The following is a 9,439-nucleotide window of genomic DNA, read 5'->3' on the forward strand; positions in this document are numbered from 1 at the left end:
TGCCCTGAGATTGTGATAACGTTACATCCCTATCATATGATTGTATTATCATATACTGTATATTATATGATGATATGATGGCATTTTAGATGTCTGACAACAATGTTATCAGTCCTCTCTGGTCATGACGTACTGACACACACTCGCTAGACTGTTCCAAATGTATGTTTAACAGTTGCCAGGGAGGACTCTTGCCCCGCCTCTGTTGGACCCAACTTGAAAGGATCCTTCCTACAGAGGAAGGATCCTGGACTTTGAGAAACAGTATAAATTCATAGGGATGACTTACTTTTTGTTAACCCCCTTCCTAGAACTGCCACTGTCCAATCCTTAATTAACCCTTTCAATCTACAGGATTGCTGGTGCTCCCATTTGCATATCTATTTTCACCAGGGGTAGAATTGTAACCAAATAGAGCAATAATTCTTTTTGCATATAAAACCAAAGGAGTAACACTAACATATCATACAGTCAATGTGTTCCAGAGTACTGTTTCCTTCTAGAAATATCCTTCCTTCTTTGGCAGAGTTCTAGGGGTTGTATTGATGTGTAGCCAATTCAAATACTCCAAAAAATGGCACTACAGCATGTAAAAATGTAAAGATATGCTCTGGCGGACTTGAATAGCAGGTCAAAAAGGGTTAACAACCAGACCAATTCATCTGTAGCCTGTCAAGCAGATTAGACATAGCTTGAACTAACTGCACAATCACAGTGGAGGGAGACACAAGGAAGTAAAAGTAGACATGAGACACAAGGGGCAAGGACTACAAAATAAAACAGGATACGCAGGAAATTAACAAGAGAAACATTTTAGAGACAGCAAGAAAAAGGGTGGACAAAGTAACAGATTAAAGTTAGAATAATTATAAGGACATACAAGGAGGGTTAAATTGGCAAAATAAGACAGGAATCACAAATTAGACTAAGCACTAACAGAAACACAGCTAAACAAAATCAGGACCATCACAATACCCAGTGGTTTGGTACATTTTTGGTACGGTGATTGAAGCGAAAAGATAAATTATAATTTTAATTCTTTAATTAAATTGTATTAAAATAAATAGGCTGAATAAATTACATTTAATTTATAAATAATGCTGCGACCTCCCTCCAAAAGCTCTTCAATGATTAAAAGTATTAATAAATAAATACATTTTTGAATAACTAGGTTATTTTCATTGATATGTTGACATATTTATACCCATTCTCTAAACATTAAAATTTCCCAGCTAACTTGAACGTATCATCACACAACTACAAGTTAGCTTGTTAAGTATGGAAATTACCGTCTTTTTTGCCGATTTCAACACAGACTTCAGCACTGGACTACTTTTTTAACCAGTGGGACCTACTACAAAGTTTGGAAGAACTTTTCACAGCCCATCTTGGAGGATAAAAAGTTAAAAGCTGTGTGAAATCTAAGGATAACTTTACCTATGACACAGCTGCAGAGTCCCTCTCTCACTCCTCCGAGGCTGAGGGTAAAGTTAGTCTGATTCATAGAGCCAGAGCACCATTGCTATACTGGTGATATAAATGAAGCCGGTGGCTCTTCTAACTCCACATGCGGCATCACTCTTCCTCATATGTTTTTGTAACTGCTCCTTCTTCTGTAATGACGGTTGCTGGCAGCTTTTAGGCTCATTGCTGTCACCTGGATTGAAGTGAGAACTCGACTTTTTTTAATACTCACTCAGACGTATTCGTCCTATTACTGTGTGCACCGAACTGTGACAGCCGTACTGTAACGGTACGGGACGAATCCAAATATCGTTACACCCCTATGAACAACAAATTCTCACATTATCTAGATAATCTAAGCTATTATTTTCTTGTCCATAGAGAGTTAAGCTTCATATGATTTAGCTAAAAAAAAAAAAAAAATATAAACTTAAAACAAAAAGTAAGGCAATTTGTGTTTGGTACATTATTTCTTTGTTGTAACAATGCTTCTTGGTAATAAATCTTATACCGTTTGAAAGCCTGTTTATTACCCTTTTAAATGATGCCACATTTCCAAAACCAAGCTGCAGAATTGTTTGGAGTGAGCCCTAACACCACCTCCAAACTGAAGGCCAAGTTCCATATAACAGGGAATGTCAGAGCCAGGCCGCGCAGTGGGCATCCCAAAAAGACCACACCCCAATAAGAACGTTTCTTCCCATATCTCCAAAGACTGGGACCAAACTCTATCCTCCAAGATGACAATGCTCGCTCCCACAGAGCGGGGTTTATCAGAGACTACCTCAGAGTGAGGTGACCAACAAAACCTCATTGGCTGACTTGCGACAAATGCTGGTTGAAGAATGGGATGCCATCCCACAGCAGTGTGTGACCAGGCTGGTGACCAGCATGAGGAGGAGGAGCCAGGCTGTTGTGGCTGTGTATGGTTCTTCCACGCACTACTGAGGCTCCTAACCTGACATACCAGATGGATGTGTTTCACACATCCATCTGGTAAAGCTTCAATAGAAAACGTTTGAGAAAAGGCAGAGACTTTGAAAAAAACTCGGAGTGTGATTAGATGAATGTTCTGGCTGTCACACTCTACGGGCAAATCAGAGCAACAAAACACGTGATGTAGCCACTATCGAGCTGCACATGCGCAGCTACTGAGGAATAACGCGAAACATGGCGACTATAGACATGTAAGGCCTCTACTTTTGTTGTTTTTTAAAAGAAAACAATTCACTGCTGTTCTTTGTTCTTCTTTTAACGAAGAAATGTTGTCAAGTTATGATGAAACTGGCGCTTTAGCAGCATCCACGCTAATTTCTTCCTCCATAACTGCACCAGTTCTTGCTGCTGCTTGTTTAAGTGATGACTCTGCTGCGTCTGAAAGTACTGGCCCTTGTCGCTGATTGGTACTGTCACTTTCTAACCAGGCCCAAACAGTTCAGATGGGAGGTTTGCAAGATGGATTCACCAGTGAGAAACAAGGAAACAGACGTATCCATCTGCTTTGCAAGGTTATGAGGCTCCTGTTTGTCAAATGAATAAATTGTTAAATTGTCAATATGTCTTGTTTCTTCAGATTTCAATAATCCAATCCACCAAACACCAAACAAGAGTCAATGGCAGAATCAGCTGTTTGCCATTGGCAGAGCAGATTTGGCACATTTTCATGGGTGCAACCTACATACTCAGCTTTGCTGAGCATCCCACAAATGCATGATCCTTACAAATGTGGCATCATTTAAAAGGGTTATAAACAGGCTTTCCAACGGTATAAGATTTATTACCAAGAAGCATTGTTACAACAAAGAAATAATGTACCAAACACAAAATGCCTTACTTTTTGTTTTAAGGTTATATAAACGACCCCTTTCATATGCAGCCACTCTTAAAGGAAAAAACCTCCTTTACTTCTTATGCCTCTGTGCCAAATCTAAGAGTCTTTTCTGCGTGTCTAATGAATGGTAACCTCTCCTATTGGTCACACTAAGCAGCAGGTAATTTGGTATTAAATACTGAATTAGAATACGTAATTTACCAAATAATTAGAGCAATTACATGAGATAGAAAACACTTAGCATATGGTAATTTAGTTAAAACACTAATTGTGTGACTCATTACCTCAAGTTAATGCAGTGTGAGATCATGATAGGAATTAAGTTAATTGTGCATTTTCCCTAATTTACTTTGATTCAATAAATAGGCTTTTCCATAAAAATTAATGGAATTTTTACTTAGTAGAACAAAAACATCCTCTTATTGACTCCATATGTCTTCCTGATTTTCTCTTGGCATATCTAACGGATGGATCTGGTCTTGGTATCAGCCTTATGTCTGGAGTGAACTTTATGTTAAGTCAGTGTTATTTAGAGGACGTGGAATATTTTGCACAAATCATTTTTTTTTTTTTTACATAGTTCTTCGATCCATGATGAAGTTCCTGAGTGTTTTTCTGCATGAGAAAACTTTCCAGTCATTCTCAGGTGTCTGTGAAAATCTCAATTTTTATATTTCACACATTTCAGATCTATTCTAACAAATACTCAGTGGAATAAACTTTAAAGGAGAATGACTCATGCTGAACTGAATTATGAACACAAAAACAGTGAAGACGTGCCAAACTAAGAGCTGGATTTCTCACCTTCACTGACGCATACATTAACCATATTCAGACGGCAGCCAGTTTCCTCTGATTTCATCCTTAGGGTGGGAGGCTCAAACGCTCTCACCTCAGCAGTGTTGTTCGCTTATTTGAGAGTCTTTTTCTTTTCATTCCACCTTTTCTGGATTGATTAGCATCTAAAAAGACATTCAAAATAAAAAAGAAAGGGGAAAAACGACAATAAATCAGGTTACAGAATGAACATAAACTTAAATGAGCTACCAAAAAATAGACGTATTAATAATTGATTTCAGCTACTTGGTAGCAAGGACCAATTTGGTTACAAGACATTATCATATGTAATCATGAGCCATATATTGCAGTAGGGTTGCCAGCTGTTTCATTAGCAAACGTTTGTTTGTTTGTTTGTTTTTTTGCTTGAATTGCTGATTGCTTTTTCTGTTTGTTTTTAATCTTCTGTAAAGCACATTGAGTTTACAACTGTATGAAATGTGCTATACAAATAAAGTTGAATTGAAATTGAACTGAATTTTAATCTGGGACCTAATATGGGGCTCAGTGCCACAGGGCTGTGGGCAAAATGTGTAATATTTGTGCTTTAATTTTATTTAAGCAGTATTATCATAAATTATATGATATTGTAAATTCAACTGACAAACGCCACACATATGTTGCTACTTTATTAAAGGCTTTTGATAATTTAAACATTTATTTCTATTAAGCAGACTTTCTAAAGTTGGTGCTGATAAGACTGCAGGGTTTCCGCTACATGTAATTGATCGTTGCGCACCGCCACAGCAAAATATAAGCCGACATGCCTCAGAATTATGATCTTTTTTTTCAGATGTTAAAAATGTAAATTATATTGTATGAATAGATCCATATAAACAAATAGTCTATATTTGTGCACATTTACGTACCATAATAACAGTTTGAAATTGTAATCATGAAATCTGACACTGCTCTCCAAGTAACTTCATTTCTGACATGGTGGATCATGGTATTTTAGTTAATGGGCTAAAGCAGTGGGTGGGTATTTCTGGCTCAGCCATTGACTGGTTTTCCTCATACCTGTCAGACAGAACATTCTCAGTCACTGTTAACAACCACATCTCTTCTAATTCCTCCCTTGTTTGTGGAGTTCCCCAAGGTTTGGTCCTTGGCCCAATATTATTTTCTTTGTACATGCTCCCACTCCGCCACATAATCATCAGCTTTAAAGATATATCCTATCACTGTTATGTGGATGAAATTCAGTTAAATATATCGTTTACACCTCAAAATCACTCTAAAGTGTCAATACTATTCCATTGTTTGAGTGCCAGAGAAGTTTGGATGGCAGAAAATTTTCTTCAGCTCAACACTAACAAACAGAAGTCCTTGTGTCTGCCCCAGATGGCTTAGTGCCAGGTATACTGGAGAAACTTGGTACCCTGTTCACATGTGTAAAACCTGTTCTTCGTGTTTCATTTAGTCACTCCTTGTCTCTAGATCAACATGTCAATAATCTGGTTCGTTCTTGCTTTTTCCGACTCAGAAATATCGCTCAACTAAGACATATTGTTTCTACAGCTCAGATGGAGATGATTATTCACACATTCATTTCCTTCCTTTTACTGTAACTCACTTTTCACCTGTCTCAGTAAAAAAATCTATAAATCATCTACAGTTAGTTCAAAACGCTGCAGCCAGACTACTTACCAAGTCTTCAAAAAGGTCACACCTTACACCAATTCTGTATTCTTTCCACTGGCTTCCAATACATTTCAGAATAAGATTCTTATGTTTACTTTTTAAGCCCTATATGGTCAAGCACCAGCCTACCTTTCAAAACTTTTACAGCCTTACAACCCCAGTGGGACTCTTTGGTCCTCTGATCAGAGTCTGTTAGTTGTTCCACACTCCAGATTTAAAATCAAAGGAGTCTGTGCATTCAAGGTCGTTGCTCCAAATCTTTGGAACTCACTTCCATTGGCTTTATGATCAGTAGAAACAGCTGATTCCCTTAAAAAGCAACTGAAGACCTACTTGTTTGGTCTGGCCTTTACTTAATCTATTTCTGTTTACTGTGTAGTCTTTCATTGTACCTTTTCATCATTGCCTGTGCTTCTTTTATCTCTTTGTAAAGCACTTTGTGACTTTGCTGTTCTTGAAAGGTGCTATATAAATAAACTTGTTGCTATTATTATTATTATTATTATTATTATTATTATTATTTTGAAAAACTAACACTGGTGTCTCAACTTCCTGTCTGGCTCTGCTGCAGCTCGCTCAAGAGTGGTGACAGAGATAACCAAGAGGAGTAAAGGGAGAGAAAAGGGTGAGAGAAAGGTGCCTAAGCAAGGATGAGTTTAATGAATATTTTGTTTGAGCCTGTGAAAATGACCCTAATGCAGGGCTATACAGTGTGACATATATGTCGCAAATGCAACAAGAAAATTGATTGTGCTAAAAGGTTGTCACACTTCATCGCACAGGTGCGATATTAAGGTGAGAGAGGTGTGTGCATGCCGACTTTTTTACTTGTTGCCCCAAAAACTTTACTCCACTTTGATTTGAGATTTGAAATTCATGCCCAGACCCTCTATTTTATATTATTTGCACATTTTAATTTCAAGTGGAATGTTATATCCTCTCATGTGTAATTCTCTGCATCTGGAGAGCAAGCGGCCACGCTCCAGAGCTGATACGATGTGAGAAGGTGACCCGCAGCAGCTCATACAGACGGGGCAGGCTTTGGGCATACGCAGGTGGTCGTTATGTTTAAGAGGAGCGCTGCTTTAATCCCATGTTTTTTCTATTAAAGACAAATCCTTCCCCCACAGTTTCAAAAAAACCTGGAGGAAACCCTGGACTGCATGTCATTGGTTACACAATTATTTGACAAAGAGGACTCAAGCAATCATTGCTGACAATGTGACACCTACCTTTAAAATGAAAAGTAACAGACTACCTCAAGGATCCATTTTTGGCCCACTTGTATTTACATTACATGTCAGTGAAATTGCAGAAAAAATACAGTGCTGAAATTTCATCTTTCATCTTTATGCAGATGATGCAATAAAGAAATTGAATATGTTCACTAACCCTACAATTGAAATATTTGGGATATGCAGGAGCAGGCCAGTCTGCAACATTGGCTTGGATCCTGAAAAAGCAGTGAATGGGCCCTACCCAGTTGTGATTTATTGATGATATCAGTACATGTGTGTTGGATCAGTCGCATTGGGGCTAGCATTGTAGCTAACAGTTACTTAATTTCAAAGCTGAAAGTGTGGCGAGCTACTATTGGGTTCTGATCATAGACTGTAGAAAGAACTGGACAAACCCCGTGTGACGTCAGTTGTCTGCTTACAATAGGCGGACTCAAATGGCTCTTGAAGCCAATCTGTGGTGGCTTCCATATTGAAATTGTGGTCTCAACTGAACTTTGGATCAACCTAACGGCTCGCCCACTGTCAGCTAGCTAGCTAGCATTCTGGTTGACAAAAACGGAGCCCCTGCCTGCTGAGCTATCTGTCAATCAAATGAGATGCGCCAATCACCGTGAAGTGAGGTTTATCCTGAATATAATCCAAACGATCATGGTACAAAGAAATTCACCCCCCCTACAGTGAGAGCACAATAAGACACTAGCTAATGAGACACGTTTAGTTTTTTGAACGTGGCGGTAAAACCAGTTTATTTCTGGTGTAAAAACCAGCTGTATAACATGTGTTCAAATGGGACTTCCGGTGTTCCTGCAGCCAGCCTCAAGTGGACACTTGCAGTATTGCAATTTTTTGCACTTCCGCATTGGCTTTATTATAGTGGTAAAATTTTGTATTCCATTTTTATCTTAGGACAACCTTTAACCCTAATTGACCTCTGATAGTCCCTGGGCTCCACAATGCAGCCCCCTAAAATAAATGCTGTATTAAACAGGACCAACCACAGGTTAAAAATACAAAATGGATATAAAATAAAAGAGAGGCATGACTCACCGAGTCTGCTTTTATGGATATTTCTCACTGGTCTTGACAGCTTCAGCCTTTTGTCACAAAAAAGGAACCAATAGTGCCTGAAGCTTTTGTTCGTGTGGCCTTCCTATGTAGCTCTGTAACAGCATTCTGTGTTAGGTCATGCTCACCTCCACAGTTCATTGTAAATGGTCAAGAGGATAAAGTGCAGAAGGCTTTCCACACCGACTGGCGATTAATCAAATTGACTCACATCTTTTTGATTTTAGCTGGTTCTTGGAGCCATAAAGTCTTTTCTTCATGGCATGGGGGCTTGAGGCTTTGTCTGCTCAAGGTTGTCAAAATTAGACAAGGGCATATTAACTAAAATGAAGGTAAAACACAGATTGGGTGCTGGTTTAGCTCAGTAGGTGGAACAAGTGCCCACATACAGTGGCTATAGTCCTCAATACTCTGGTCACCGGATTGATTCCTGATGTCAGTGCTGTTTGGTGCGTGTCTTCCCCCACTTTCTCTTCCTGGATTTCCAGTCTCTCTTCAGCTATTCTATCTAGATAAAGTCAAAAAAGCCCCAAAAATAATCTTAAAAACCCTCTTATCAAATAATTTAGACCTGGGATTTCTCAAATGGTTTCATCATGGCCAACCTTCACCTCTTTAATGACAAGTCTCAGCTCAAATGTCAAAAAATGTTCGATCATGTCATGATTTTAATGAAAAATGTGGTAGTTTGGACCTGAGATGGAACACAAGATGTAATGGAACAAAGAGATGGAGTTATTTTCTTCACAGTAAAAGCATATACTTACTAGATTGAAGAAACATGGACTTAACCATGGAAAAGGAACTTGTTTTGGATTGAAAATGAAACGAGAGATAATTAAAAATAGCGCAGATGACTTCTGACTTGTCTACAGAGCTGTCTTTGAGTTTTTTTTAAGTGAAATGTGACATCAAGGAGCAGTAGTGGACTTATTTTACATCACTGTGGCTGCAGAAAGGTGCTGCCAAGGCCTTAACCAAACTTTATCGAACGGGACAGTAACACTTTCTATGCCCCCCTCTCTATAAGTATTCTTATAACAGTTGCTGTTCAACTAAGAAGCAGTGAAACCAATGCTTTTTGTTTCCATGTAAATATATTTGTTAACCTGATGGAGCAATGAAGCATAGCGTTAGTTCAGTTGCAGGACACAGTAGTCATATGCCCAGCCATGATCTGCAGACAGCCAGCTGATCCTAATTACTGTCTCCCAGCTCCCACAGCCAATCACAGCTCTTTCTCTTGACACAGTGGTGTGTTAAGATGTGGCATGCCTCTCACTAATCCCTGCTTAAAGTATTGATGCACCATGCGGCTGCTGTTTGCAAAGCTTAATCTCCTCCACCCCAGCCTCCT

This window comes from Cheilinus undulatus, linkage group 12, assembly GCF_018320785.1.
Source record: "Cheilinus undulatus linkage group 12, ASM1832078v1, whole genome shotgun sequence".
Taxonomy (NCBI): domain Eukaryota; kingdom Metazoa; phylum Chordata; class Actinopteri; order Labriformes; family Labridae; genus Cheilinus; species Cheilinus undulatus.